Source organism: Athene noctua, chromosome 5 (genome assembly GCF_965140245.1).
Source record: "Athene noctua chromosome 5, bAthNoc1.hap1.1, whole genome shotgun sequence".
Classification (NCBI taxonomy): domain Eukaryota; kingdom Metazoa; phylum Chordata; class Aves; order Strigiformes; family Strigidae; genus Athene; species Athene noctua.
Window position 1 is genome coordinate 7,403,981 of NC_134041.1, and position 15,529 is coordinate 7,419,509.

The window sequence follows — 15,529 nt, forward strand, 5'->3', positions numbered from 1 at the left end:
CCCTTGACTTTTCCCCATGCCATTCTAAAGCTATTATTTTCACTTTTGTCTCCAGCCAAGTTTCCATAAGGAGACATTCACACATGCCAGAGCAGTAGTAAGGCAGTCAAAAGAGCAGCAACTTCAAAGAAGCATTATAGAAAGTATCACAGTCAAAAGTAACAGGGAGACAAGAAAAATTACAGCAGCATTATCAACCTTTGTCCTCCAGTAAATAAGAGAAAGCAACCCAACTGAAAAGGACACCCAGCAGTTTACAGTAGAAAATAAATTCCATTCTTACCCTTTTTACTATTTCAAGGAGAAAGAAATTGATTTATTTTCTTGACACAAAAAACAGCCTTGCCAAAAAGTCCGCACTTCCCGAGTACACTGCAGAGGCAGGGCCCTCAGCACCTGGAGACAGGAACCACGCGTCCCTCTTGTATAACTACTTAGGACTGCCTTGAAGAATATCCATACCCGGTTCTTTGGAAAATTAAATTGAGAGGTTTACACCACAGTGCTGCCTTCAGTGCAAGTTTTTCCAGAGGAATACACTTGGAAAAAAAGAGAATATCCTTTCCTGCGCTTACTCATATGCTCATAGAGCTCACTTCAAAATTTAGTGTTTTATAAATCTAATGTTTTATAACACTTTGTTTCATACAACTCCCAAGTTTAAAATACTGTAAACCACAAAAAAAAATTATGCACAGCGTATTAAACACAAATTTAATATGAAATCATGTTTCTTAATTTGTGCATGGATTCCATGTAATGTCATCAATGTAACAATGCGCTTTTAAAAAAAAAAATCAACACATTTAACATACTGATCTGAAGCTGTTATTTAATTTATTTGAATACAAACTAAAGTAAAACGTAGAGAATAAACAGGCTTATGAGATGACTCTATGCTTCTGTATTTGAGAAAAAAGAGTTTGACTATTAGGAGTTAATGTTTAGCAGATTTGAAGAATAAAATTATTTAAAGTCACACACTACATATCTCAGAGTGTATTAATCCTGTATTCTAATACTTTACAGGTTATTCTTCTTTCTAATGTAGGGTAGAAACAAGAATGAATTCTAAATATACTGATCGGTGTTTCTTAGATTTGGACATAAGGGAAAAACTGACTGAAGTCCCCTAGACTCACTAATTAAATGCCTACAACTGCCGAAGAACTGTCCTTTTTATAAAACCCACAAGGGGCTGATACTTGCAGGTGCCATGAGCAAAATCTGTATCTGATAATAAAAGCCAGAATTGCCATGCAACCAGAATGGGACAGATGAAAAGGACAACGGGCAAAGAGGGAAACCGCTTTGCTACCATTTACTAGCCCATCAATTCTGAGTTGTACCCACTGGGGAGAGAAGCTGCTAGAAGCGACACAATTTATGCACTCAGCTGCTCTTTAGAGAAAGGACAATCTGTACAGAAAAAAGTCTGAAAGTCTACAGTCACTTTCTACTGAAGAGCAGTCAATCAGCGACTAATGCTACCTTTATCAACACACATGGATACATCCTCTTCCCAACACTGCTGTGGTCATTTCTGCTCCTTTTGATAACTACGTAACATAACAGCGTTCTAAAGATCTCACACATGCACATTTTTAAGAAATATCATCATGACAGAGAGCTGACAGTTACTATTTCTCAAATCCTGTGTTACATAGAACTGGATTACCATGCATCACTGAGAACAAATTTAGAGATCTATGAATTTTATTTCATACTCCCTTCAACCTGAAATTATCTCAAAGGAAGCAACTTTTAATTCCCATTTTGTATTGGCCTTTCGGTTCATACCATGCCAAGATTAAATTTATATATATATATATACACACACATGATACTAACAGATTATAAAACATTGTTGTCTTATCAAATGTAGCAAAGTTCACTCCCACATTTGAGATCACAATCTAACTACATTGCTGATGCTTGCGTGTATTATGTCTCAAGTGTTCTGTAACTAGTAACTCACTCAATACAACTCAATACATCCATGGCAACAGTGTGTACTGAAACTGCTATTTCTGAGTATGATTCTAATTTATGCTGCGGTCCATTAACATGCTTTTAACAGTGCTGAAGGGAATAAGTGCTAACCAGCAGAAATGGTGAGTAACTTCCATTCAGATTCACTGTAAAGCTTTTTTTTTTTTCCATTGCTCCAGAGGTGCAATAGACCAATCAGGATATTTACTTCAAATTTATGCAAGAAAGTGCCCATAATTCTGTATCACTGTTGGAAGTCACGGGAAATAAAGGCTTAACAGATAAAAAACAAAAAAAACCCAAAACTGAAAGCATTCCTTGTTAACAAGTCAAAATATTGTTTTCAGAAATCTTATGGAGCTCTAGGAACACCAAATCCTCCTAAACTCAGATGCAACGTTTCTCAGATAGTCCTAAACTGAGAAACCTCTGCCATTTATTTTGTCCACTGATAGGGTGGTTGATTCTGCTCAGCCATGAACCCCTACCTCTTTTCTTCACCTCTCCTTCTCAGACAACATGTTATATGCTCGTGTTCTGTTTTCTTCACCTGTTAGTCTTCTTTTCCCCTCTCAAACACACACCTTTTTCATTCACTTCTTCCTACATCTGTTTTCTTTCTCCCTACCCATGCTTCCTTCCTTCTCCAACAAAAAAAATGAAAAACTCCGTATGTGTCAACATCACTGTTCAGATCCACTGGTATAAACCAGTTGCAAACTATCAACCACATGATATTATTCCTCACTTCTAGGAACAGTGAGAACAAAACCAATACCCATAGTGATGCATCCACTTTACAAACATAAATGAAAGTCTTTAGACAAAACAGGTATCAAAAAAAAAACCAACCCAACAAACGAATACATGTGGCCAAAATAACTGTCAAATCATAAAACATCATTGTAACTGCCAGCCTGCCTTCTACCTACCCTTATCATTATTTACTGTCATCATAGCTTCTTCATGAATTCATTTAAACTCTCAGCCTTTTAGACTGTGAAATGCAATTTTTGGCACAGCTACCTGCTTCCCTTAAGCATCTCTCTATTTGAAACCTTCAGTTAAGACAACTTTTATTAACTACATAGGAGCCACTATTTATACATTTTCTCAGAGTAGAAGGTACAACTGCATCTACCAGCCATCTGTACAGAAATGAAGCTTAATGGGGAAAAAAAAAAAATTAAAAGAGGAAAAATACCACAAAGGGCATTATAGGAAAAGAATGAGGGAACAGACCCACTACATATACATGTACCTATTACCCACGAGACTCAAGAAACAATTTCTAATTCTCAGCATAATAAAACCCATGTTCATTCTACAGGATGAAAAGAAAAAAAAAAAAAAATCTATGTGCAAATTCCAGCAATAGGTTAAAATGTATTTTACAGGTGACTTGTCAACTAAAACTAAGGTAAATACAATATAGAAGCTATTATGCAGTATACTAATGTAATTACTGGAAAGCACAAAAGTACATAGATAGCCTGACACTTGAAGTAATGACCTTTTAAAGTTACATTTATAAAAAATTAAAGAAAGAACTTTGAAATACATGAAGTATACTAGGGTTTTATTCAGCCTTCATCATTTATACAAAAACCCAGTATGAAATTCCTACAATCAATGCAATTTGATATTTCAGTTAAGAGGCTGTTTGAATAGATATACTATTTAAAGCAATCTGTTAATAATATACCCTAAGAAATGGGCTTTGCACATACTTTTCCATTCACCACATAAGGGATCATTACAGTACTTATGTTGAGTTAACCAGTAGAGCACTCACAACATAACTTTGTAACATGATGACAACCAATAGGCTCTACTACTGTCCAGCAAACAGAAACAGTAGCTATATATTGAGGTTTAAGCCCCCAGAAGGGTGTAAATCTGATAGATACCCGTGACTTTCTCTACAAAACACAAGTCTCAAAAGCAAGCTATTGCATTATTTCTACGGTACTGTAGAATAACATACAATTTAAAAAAGACTGCTAGAGAAACAGAAAAAAAAAATAGGCAAAGAGGGAACTCTCCTCTTACATGATATCAATTCATACTAAATGTTCATTTAAGTGCATTACAGTGCAGATAGGAAATAAAAAATTACATTGACATGACGTTAGGTAACGTGCTCCTTGGATCTGATGTCCTAAAGACAGGTGAGCATTATCTCCATCCAACAATTAGTGGAAGTGACACATATAGAGATCCAAGATATACGCTCTTCTCTTTCCTATCATGCTTACTTAAGAAACCACCAGCCCCAGAGATCCACCCCTCTTCTGCGATAGATTACCAAGGCCCATCTGCCTTTCCTTCTCTACAACACCTGCAGAATGAACAAATGTGCTACCTCTCCACTCACTGCACTTCCCAGTCTGGTGTAGAAACAAAATTAATTTGATTTTGTTTAAATTGATATGCAAAGCTCAGAGCTGCAAAATTTGAAGAGGGAATACAAATTTAATTCTGCCAGGCACCTTCAGCAGATGACTGGGACAGTCACCCCCACACAGATCGCCAAAGTCCAGCTCAGAGATACTGGATGTGCGGCACACCCAAGATCAGAATGAGGTCTCAGCACAACACAGACCAAAGGAATCTAGATCACCAGAAAAAGGGACCCATATTTTACTGTTAATGACACCATTCTTAAACCTTCCTCTTAAAATCCAACAATTCAAAAAAATGAGAGAGGAAAGAAAAATATCAAAGCTGTTGAAGAAGGACACAGATGAGAGAACAGTTTCATTTGGGTTAAGAGAAAAGTACAGTAAATAGTAACTAAGAAACAAAAAACTCACAGATCTGCAAATATTTGCAATTTTTGTCCTGAAGCATCTCCCAAACTTACAATAATCTGACTGGCCAACCAATCAAGCAATAAATGTTATGCATATTCACATGATTGCCTGAATTTGTAACAATCATATACTCTACAAATCCAGTTTCAAACGGCTTGGCCTTTATTTTAGTGATCCTAAATCAATTTTCTAGATCACACTTGGAGTACAAACAGGTAAGTCAACATGTACACTGAGTTCAAAGCAGAGTTTTGACACTACAAAACTGAGTCTGGAACAGAAAAGCTCCTCTAATAGTCAGTGTCATTCACAGATAAAGAAGCTATTATGCGATTTAGAGAGCTCTTTGATCTGCTTCTTACACTGAACATTATCAACTCCTTTTTAGCTCATCATACTACTTTTCAGAAAAATGTACCAGTGGATGTTCTTTCATTGATAATCTTCTATGAATTTTCTAATGTATTTCACCCATATTGCTTCCCCAAATAAAAATTTAGATTCAGAGTGAAATATAAATGTTGTACTCAGAGCAGATGTATAAAGATTGAGTTCTGTTCTTTACAAAAAAATGGTTTCAGTATATCATAGAAGTAAACAAAACCTTTCCTATTACAGTAATTTTAAAAACTGCAAGAATCCAGAAGTAAGGCTGATAAGTATTTCTAGGGCAGCTACAGCACTTCTGTAATTCACAGAGCATGAGTGAATCTCTGACATAAGTATGGCCTAATTTCAAATTATCACCTGATGGGAAATGGCCTCTGGATTCTTTGTACACTGGGATGAGGGAAGAACAGGTTCCTCTCAGCTACTACTTCATTAAAAAAATAAAGGCACTGAACTTAAGACATATGCTAAGCATTTTGCCTTTTTATGCTGGCCCACAACTGCTGTTTGGCAGAACTGAAGTACAAGAAGTCAGTAAGTTAGACTCACAATGAAACATTACCAGTAAGACTAGTCATAATTTGGTAGATAGCATTTCTTTTCTAACTCTTAACTGGACAAGGGATTTTTTTCAACACAAAGCAAAAGCTCAAAACATTTCCACCGTCTCTGATCATGTCTAATTCCTCTATCACTAACGAAGAATAGCTGGGGAACAGTCTTAAAATAGTTACCAAACTTAAGTCTACAACACAGAAGTATTTTCATACATGGATAACAGCAGAAAAACACAGTTCCAGCTTTGTCTACATTAGGCTTTAGTGCTTTTTTCTAACTACTGCGAACATCAGTTCAGCTTGAGCCAGGCCAAATAACAGGAAGACACTAGCAAAGACACATTACTGCATTATTTTATACACAAAGCCATACCCTAAACCAGGGTTCAGCAGCACTACCTAAATGCCTCAAGACTCCACTAGAAAGTTTTCAATCTTTGTTACTATGTTGGAACCAAACCAGTAACAGACATCCAACGAAACAACTTTTAAGAAAAATTATTAGCTGGCAATACCATTTCCAATTGTAAAGTCCAACTCAACTTCATTATGCAATCAATCTCTTAAAAAAAAGTCATCAAGCTTCCTGTTGATATCAAGGAGGGGGGAAAAGTACAGAAAACAGAAGCAAAATCTATACTAGTAGCATGCAAAATCTAGTAGCACTACAAAAACCTAGACGATCTTAGCACAGCACACCGGAATGCTTCTGGACCTTCAGTGTATTCCCTTAAACTAATACCACTGACTCATAAAGTAGATTTGTAGCTTCAGTTGCCATCAAAATATCACAGATGTAAGTAATATTAACACATACAGCAAACAAGACAAAGACATTTAGATATTCTGTATATGACATAGAGACAGAATATAAAGGGTACAGCCATTAGCATCACCTGCAACTAATTCAATATGAAAGTTAATAATTGCTACTCAAGAATATAAAGACAAACAAAAAACCAATGCAAGTAGAAATCCAATACTGAAGTCCATGTTTTCATTTGCCCAATGTACACTGGACACTAGGATAGAATATGTGAAAAGTTTAATATATGCACACCAAAACGTCAAAACGTAACAAACGGTCAGATTGACACATATTGATATTTCCAAATTATCAAATTTTACATGGAAGCAAAACAACATTAAAGCTTCTTTAAGCTCTCTCTTCACCAGCCCTCATAACTAAGACAGCTATTGCCTTAGTTTACACTTAGACTGAAGATATCATGCAAGCTATTCAGAGAGCACTCTAGCTCCATGCTTTCTGAAACAGAAAATGTACAGATTGTGACTCCACACCTGTTTTTCACATAGTTTATCACTCTTCTTTCCCCCCCCCCCCCCTTTTTTTTTAACTGTAACAGAACTATGCCTGTGTAAAATTCAGCTGACTGGACTTGCTTCTTCAAGTCAACAGACACTTGAGCAAATCCGGATGAAAGAATAAGGAAGGAACAATCTACCCAGTGTTGTCACCCATAAGTTCCTCGCCACACACTGTCTTTAACTTGTTTTTCTAAATTAATTGGATTTCTCTAGTAATGACCCTTAAAATAGTTGAAGTAACCATTTACAGATTTCCTCTGTCATTGACTTTTAGCCTATTTGATGCTGATGTACTGGTTGGAGGGCTGTTATTTCTCAAAAATAAGTATGAATATTACACATTTCTACTTATCTCTTCTCGCAATAGAACAGTGATATAATTACTGTTGCAATATCCCAGTAATAAACAATAATGGAAAGATTCAGTGAAAGAACACATATAAATTTGCCTCAAAAGAATTCTTCTTATTCCACCTGTCTGCTATGGCAGCCTGAACAGCAGGATTCCTAAATATCCCAAACTCCGCATGTGTATGATGCAAAAGGGAGAAAACATCATAAAGCACATTCAGGAAACAAAAATCTGCCAAAGACAAAATCACTGAGTGCAGAATTCCATTAATCCAAATGAAAAGGTCCTGGGATCTGCAATGTCTTGTAATTTTCTCTAGAAACTAATATTTAAAGGAACAACATAGTTTAATACCCTAGGTATCACATTCAAACTCATTTCTTCCCACAAACACTACCCCAGAATTACACTCATTAAGATTTAACAGGGCACCTTAAAAATCTGCAGATGTTCCGTGTCTAAAAGAATCTTAACAGTCAAATTAAAAAAAAAGTAATTGTGTTATGCCTTAGTTTCAGTTAAGTGAAACCCAGCCAACCAAATAATAAGTAGGAAAGTACTTTATTTGTCTGTAAACATAGAATCATTTATATCTATAAAATATTATTTATATATAAAATATATTTTTAATGTATTATGATAATGATCATTTACCTTGTCACGCTGTGTGCTATTCTTTTGATAACTACATGTTTTGCTCTAGTCACTAGTCAAATAAATTTGTACAAATATGTATCCTGAATTCTAATTTAAGTAGAAACTACTGTGTCAGTGAAGGATCCTTGATCTATCTTTTAAAACTTCCCAACCATTTACATGAATTGATGTAATTTTCCCAGTGTTGCAAGATGTAGCCAACACTTAAAGCCAACACAACAGTAAAAGCTGTTTCTATCACCTAAAACTCAATACTTTAACTTACTATCAGACATTTAGTCTTGACTATATATTTCTTATCAAGACAAAAAGCTTTGTAAACTCCTAGTATCATTGTACAGATGTATTTCTCAGCGATTCACAAAAACAACTGGAGGGAAAACTGAGCATGTTAGTTCACATCTCTGTTCATTTCAAAGTTCAAGTCTCATAAAGAATCACAAATAGAGCTCTAAAACAGGCCACCTTTCAATTTCCTTAGAGATTTTCATCTCAGTCACCTTAAAAAAATAAACAGTAGCCTTTATATAAAACTTTCAAAGTAGTCTATGAATATACTGGTGTCTTCCAACAATGTTCTGGAAAAGATCCCTAATTCATCAGTATACAGAACAACCATGCACTGAAACTATTACCCCTCATCTGATTTTCTGTCAAGAAACTCCCTTTTATTTGGAAAATTCTCAGCTTAGTGCATCAAAATATGTTTCTGATCAACAAAAGACGAATACGCAACTTCTTCCAAAAATCTCTTTTCTTTCTGGCCAACTTTTATTCAAAAGCAAAACTCTGCTCTAACCCTTTTGCAGAATAATTTCCAGGTAACTTTTTATACACAGCCTGTAAACTGGAAAACCAGCAAGTTATTTAATGCTCAAGCTGGCACAGCTAGTGGATAGGCAACAACAGACATTAAAAGCCTATCATTCTTTGGCCACAAGTTTTAATACTGCATCTTTGTTCAGTCTCTACCTTTGTTCCCTGAGACAATCACAGCCAGACTTCATGCCAAAGTAAAAAAACTGTATTTCATCTCGGTCTTAGCCCCAGGCCTCAGATCCTGAAATGTGTGTTTGAAAGTATTTAATCCCCAGCCTAATAACTGACTCAAAACTAACACACAAAAATAACACCCAATATCAGGACTCAGCACTGCAGTTTCGAGGTGTGTTTCTTCCTTTTTCACACACTAAACAAGGCACCATAAAGCAATGGACAATTAGACAATAAATCACACTGTGTCAGAACACAGTAACTTGTTAGGTGTAGATCTGGGCTTGAATTAGAGGGAGGCTTGTTTGAGATTTTAGGCCCTTATTCAGCTTCCATTTCAGATTCCCCAAACCTCTGAAGAGATTTTTAATTTTGTCTCTCTTGGGTCAAGGAGACTGTTCTCATTTTGTATCACATGCTATAACTTTATAAAAAGAACTGCACTACTGGGTTCAGGCAGTAACAAAGGATTTTGATGTTTCAACCACTGAAGGTGTACCCAAAATCTGGATTCATTCCATGCAATCAAAAACGATTTGCTAATAAAAGTTAATGTTTTAAAACAAGCTAGTAAAATGCGGCCCAAATAAAATAAAAGCTTTTATTCAAGCAGGGCATCTTTTTTTTTACTATTATTATTTTATTTGTTTATACAGGGCCCCTTCCAGTTTTGAATTCAGCCTGGACCAAAGTATTGAGGGCAGTGTTATTCAGAAATTCTACTTAATACAGCCACACTTAATAAATAAAGATTGCCAGAATTCAGTCAACTTCTAATATTTGAACTGAATGAAAATAGACATAAAAATTAAACCCTCTGAAAAACCTCTGTCACAAAATAATCAGGAATATCTTGTCTATAAATAAACAAGATAGTTAACACGAAAACATAAAGTCTATCAATTCCCATCTGCTACTTGCTTCTCAGGCTGGTTAACAAGATAAAAACAGTTCTTCAGCCACCCTCCATCATATGCACCTATTTAACCGTAACATTTATGAGCAAGTAACTAACCCAGCTCTGCAAAAAGTCTGACACGCCAAGAGTGCCAGTTATTCTTAGAGTGAGACATGACCACAGTTTCACGTAATTAGAGATGTTATAAAACGCATCCCGCCCGCTCGCCCCATCCCCCTCCGCCACTACCACCATTGCAGGAGTGACTTGTTACACATCGCGATGAGCAAGAAGCGTTCCCTGCCCGGGGAGAGAGCGGAGATCAGGCCATAAAAAGGGCACGAGATGCAAACAGGGATCCTCCCCTCTCCGGGCCGGGAGCCGAGGCTGCCCGCTGGCTCCCCGGCGCGGCCCGGGGAACAGCCTCGCCTCGCCCCGCGCCGGCGGCACTCGGGGGGTCCCGGGGGGGAGCCCCGATGGAGGACGGCAAGAGATCCTTCCCCTTCTCCAGGATCGCCGGCGCCGGGCGGGGGGACGGTGCCGCGGCCGCGCCGGGCGAGGGGGTCACCCAGTCCAGGCACCCGGGGACGGAGAGGGGAAACGGCGGGGAGGGGGCTCGGAGGACCGGCGTCGCCACCGGGGAGGGCTGAGGGGCGATCGCCGCCTTCCCCCTGGGCGCCGAGGTTCCTCTCCCCTCGGTGCCGTGCGGGAGACAAGGGCGGCGGGGCGAGGGGGGCACCCGGAGCCCCCAGGCCCCGAGGCCGAGGCGGTGTCGGCGATCGGGCGGCTCCGCTGAGGCGCCGGAGCCCTGCCCGCCCGCCCGCCCGCGGGGCCTCGCTCCGGGCGGCAGGGGCCTGGGGAGCCGGGATCCCCCGGCCTCCCGGGCCTGGGGGCGGAGGGCTGGGCGCCGCTCACTCACCTCGGGAGGCAGCAGACGCCGCCGGGTCTGCATGGCGAGGGGGATCCCCCGGGGCCGCGCTCCGCCGCCGCCGCCGCCGCTCGCTCGCTGCCGGGCGGGCCCCGCAGACCCCGCGGGCGCTGGAGAGGCCGGCGCCCGCCCTCCCCGCCCGCCAGCCGGGCTCGCTCGCTGGGCTCCGCGGCCAAGGCCGCCGCAGCTACCGGCAGCCAGCGCCCCCTGGCCGGGCCCAGCGGCAGCGCACGGCACTGCGGCACCGCCGGGGAGAGGCAGTGCGGAGCCTGCCGCACCCCCGCCCCGCCGCGCGGGGGGCCGGCCAGGCCGCGCCGCCGCCACCTCCGGCCCGGCCGCCTACCGCCGGGGCGTCACGGCCGGCGAGCGGGAGGAGTCACCCGGCGCAGGGGGGGCGCCCCGCCGCGCCGCCCCGCGCGGGGAGCCCGCCCGCCTCCCCCGGCGCCCCCCGCCCCGTCCCGCGGGGTCCCGCCAAGCCCGCGGGCCGCCACCCGCAGCCGGGGCCGCCCGCCCACAGGCGGGGGGAGGCACCGGGGGAGGCGCCCATCGCTACCCGGGTGCCCTCGGCCGGGGGAGCTACCCCGCAGCCGGCTGCAGCCGCACCGACGCGCCGGAGGCAGGGGGTTCGCGGCGGGGAGCCATGCGGGCTGTATTCGCCATTTCAGAACCAGGCAGGGACACCCTGTCCTGTGGGACACTCGCAGCCGCCCGTGCGCGCCCGCAGGGCCGGGCTGAGGGGTGCGCAGACACGGAGCCAGCCGCTCCGAGACACGTTAACTCTTCAGCCGAGCAGGATTCCGGAACAAAAAAAAACAACCAAACAAAAAAATACCCCCACGCTCATCCCTCACAGAAACAGCCTCACAACTGCGACGGCTAACCGGCAGGTCACGCCAAACCCTAACTGTGCGCCCGGAGTCTCACCCATTCTCTCAGAGGAGGCGGCCACGGCGGCGCCCGTATGCCGGGAGCGGGGCACCTTTCCCCGCCCGGCTGCGGGCACTCGGGAAACTCGCGGAAATGTCACTTTCCCGCGTGTGACTTGCGGCGCCGCCCCGGGCCCGCGGGGGGCGGAGGGGGGGGGGCGGCCATCCCCGCGCCGCCGAACCGGCTCCGTTGCGCGGCGCCGCCCCCTGCTGGGCGGAGGGCAGCGCCCCCCGGCACCGCCCCGCGCCCCGCGCCGGCCTCACCCCTCCCGCGCCGCCCCGCATCGCCTCGGGAGCCCCTGGCCCCGGGTCCCCCTCGGCACGGCGCGCCCCGCGTCAGGGGAACGGGCAAGAGCCGCCGTCCCCCCACCTTGGGCCAGCGCTCTGGCCTCCTCCCGCCCGCAGCGGAGCGCCATGTCACCTCCAGGAGGGAGGGAAAGGCGAGTGCGGTGCCTGCTAATGCAGTTGCGCTGCCATTCCCGCTTCTCAGGTCTTCGCACTTGCGGGCTATCACTGTCCCGCAGGTTAGGCTTCTCCATTAACTTCCTACATATGGCGGTGAACGCGGTGTGGTGAGCCCTGGTGATAAAATCTAGGCCTTCTTGCTCAAAGAGCGTCAGCCCATCCCACTTGAAATGAAAGGGAAGCACTTAATGTTTATTCATTGATTCTGGTAGAACTGTGTGCTTTTCAAGCTGAAAATACAAGATACTCCCTATCAACTGTATCATCAATCCATAAGCAAAGCGCTGAGGAGATAAAAAATGTTAATCAATCATAGCTGGTAGTAGCATGTTAATGGAGATGGAATATATTTTCTCCCATAAAACGTTCCCGGTTAACCCCAGCTTGCTATCTCTTTAGCAATTAGTGGTGTCATGCTTGTAAAAGCACAGACGAGGAGTTCAGATCTGTCCAACACACAATTACTATCCTTCAAAACAATTCTCACGAAACACCTCAGACTGCTAAACAACAGCCTGAAAAACAAACAGGAAATGAATTAAAGGGTGAGCAATGTAACGCTTCATACCCTCTGGCCAAAAGCATGCAAGCTAGGTTTGCCATCTACGTATGTCTCACAGAAGCATATCACTACCATAATTTTGTTCTACTTTAATCCTTCTGCATACAGCCATTCATTCGAATGTTTTCTCACCAAACACTCAGTTTTTACCTGAAGCATATCATAACTGGCTGTTTTGCAAGAAGGCTGTCTTATGAAAACACGCAAAAAAGGAGTTAGGAGCAATGTGAAACATCTCTATACAAGTGCCAGAGTTCCAAATTCTCCAAAAAGTATCTTTAGCTCTGCCATGTACATCAGTCTCACGTCAGTGAGCCTCTAGAGCATCATCATAAGAAATTATGCCTCAGGGTACTCCCAGTGATAGCACAGACATTTGGTATTGAGTTTGCCACCTCTTTTCCCAAAGGTGGTTGTTTCCCATCTTTGCCCAGCTCCTTATGAGCAGCTACCAAGGAAGAGGCATGAAGAAGAGCATATAGATGAGGAGGCTCCAATTTACAAGAGGCAGGGAACTGGAAAGTGGGTGAGAAGACCACAGTTAGAAAGGTGAGGGGAAGCTATGAGGTGCCCTAGTTGAAGGGGGCAGCAGAGAGTTACAGGGTCAATACAAAAATGTGTCTGTAGCAATGCACATATGCTGGGAGCCAGGAGTTATGGGCAATTGATACAGGATTCAGAGTGATGCCAGAGTGATATATGAACGACAGAGTCAATGACAAATGAGGATTTTTTAACTACTTGGTGAAAATTGCAGAAACTTGGGGAAAAAGGAAGCTTAGTATTGGCTTCACTCTGTTACTAGATGGAAATAGTAGAACGGTTAACAGTAATGTCGGAAAGGCACAAGAACTCAGTAACTATTTCTGGTCTGTATTTGGGGAAGAACCAGATGATATACAACTATCATATGATGATGATGATGATGATGATGATGAAATACATTCCATTACAACAGGCACCGAGGAGGATGCTTAACAGAGTCCAATAAAGTTGGGCATCAGCAGGTATAGGTAACTTACATCCAAAAGTTTTAAAAGCACTGGCACAGAGTATCTTTAGACCATTAATGCTGATTTTCAATAAATCTTGAAACACTCTTAAAGTTCCGGAGGCCTGGATGAAATATTGTACTGAATTTTAAAAGGGTAAACAAGGTGACCAGGGTAATTATGACCTGCCAGCCTGACAAGAATTCTGGGTAATATAATGGGACATTACCTACATTACTTGATTTTAAAAGAATTAAAGGATGGAAACACAATAAATGCAAATTAATGTGGAAAATAAATCTTGCCAAAATAATCTGATTTTTTAATAGCATTACAAGTTTGGTTGATCAAGGTAAGTAGGTCTGCAAAATATTTGTTTTGGTAACTTGCAGCATTTTAATTAAGAAGCCAGAATGATATGGACTCATCACAGCACACATTGAACTGTTCATACTCTAGCTAACTGACAGTTATGAAGTGGGGAAGTAAGAAGTCATCATCGAAGAATGTGTTTCGGGGTCTATAGCAATTAGTTCTACACTATATTGTATTAATGGCTCTAGGGAAATCATAAAATCATCACAAAGTCTGCAAGTGATGTAAGTGATAGGGAGTTATAAATAACAAGTCATGATGTAAAGTATCTGAGACAGCTTGATAAAAAGTAGCATGCATTTTTGTACAGCCAAACATAAAAACATGCACCGAAGAATAAAGACAGTGATTATAGGATGAGAGAATTTGTGCTCTGACAAGTTAATGCTCAAAAACCTCGAGAGTCATCACATATAATCAGAAGAAAATGAGCAGGTGGTGTGGTGCTGTAGCCAACAGGCTAATGCAATCCTTAGTTTTATAAACAGGAGAATATAGGAAGATGTCTTTATTTATTTTTCTGGTACTAGTCCAACTGCTCCTGAAGTCTGATATCCAAATTCCTTAATTCCTTAAGAGAAGCTGAACAAGAGGTGGTTCAGAGAAGACCAATAAGAATGGTTTAGATTTAAATGGTTTAGATTTAAAGTGAAAACATTCAGTCTATTTCAGTGTCAAAAATGAAGGTGAAGGGGCGACTCAATCACAGGTTTTAAGTACTTCCAAAATTCAGTGACTGTATGCTAAAAGCAGATGTATTCAGCTTCCCAGTGAGGTCTTCTGTAATATCAGCGAAGGTAATTAATCACTGAGACACTTTAGGGAGGAACAAGTTAGATTTCCCAGCACTGGAAATGTCAGAATCAGAATCAGGTGCTTTTAAAAACTGTATTTTAACACAAGCAGGAGTTCAGTCCTGTAAATCTGTTACCCATGAGATACAGCTATATGACCATAGCTGTGGATGCTGGTTACCAGCCTATGCAGAACTCGATTTCCTTGAGCACTGAGAAGTAACAACCTGTCATCCCTTTCAGCATCATCTGACACAGATCATGTGTTCCTGAGCACATGATGGGAGCAGCCGTGTGAATCGTGATGTTTACATGGGTTGAGGGGATGGGTGGACTTGTTCGCAGAAGGCAAATCCTCTGAAGCATATTGCATATAAAGATAACTTTTCTCACTCAAGAAGTCTGAGACATACATTGCTGGAAGCTGGGAGGTTACTCCTGACAAGTGTGACTACATGATTATCCTGCTACTAAACTCTTCCGCTGGCATCTGCTTCTGGCCA

The 15,529-nt window shown here is 42.3% G+C and overlaps 1 protein-coding gene across 5 annotated transcripts in view; it reads right to left on the reverse strand.

Moving 5' to 3' along the window:
• Window positions 1–11,887, reverse strand: part of ZFYVE9 (zinc finger FYVE-type containing 9) — a 61,933-nt gene extending 50,046 nt beyond the window's left edge. For 3 of the 5 annotated variants that reach the window (XM_074906206.1, XM_074906208.1, XM_074906204.1), the window contains exon 1: window positions 10,904–11,056. The gene's annotated coding sequence lies outside the window, so the exon portion shown is untranslated. Of the gene's footprint in view, window positions 1–10,903; window positions 11,057–11,836 lie in introns of those variants that run through there. The other 2 variants (XM_074906207.1, XM_074906205.1) reach the window with 2 other exon arrangements.
• Between the last annotated feature and the right edge of the window lie 3,642 nt (window positions 11,888–15,529).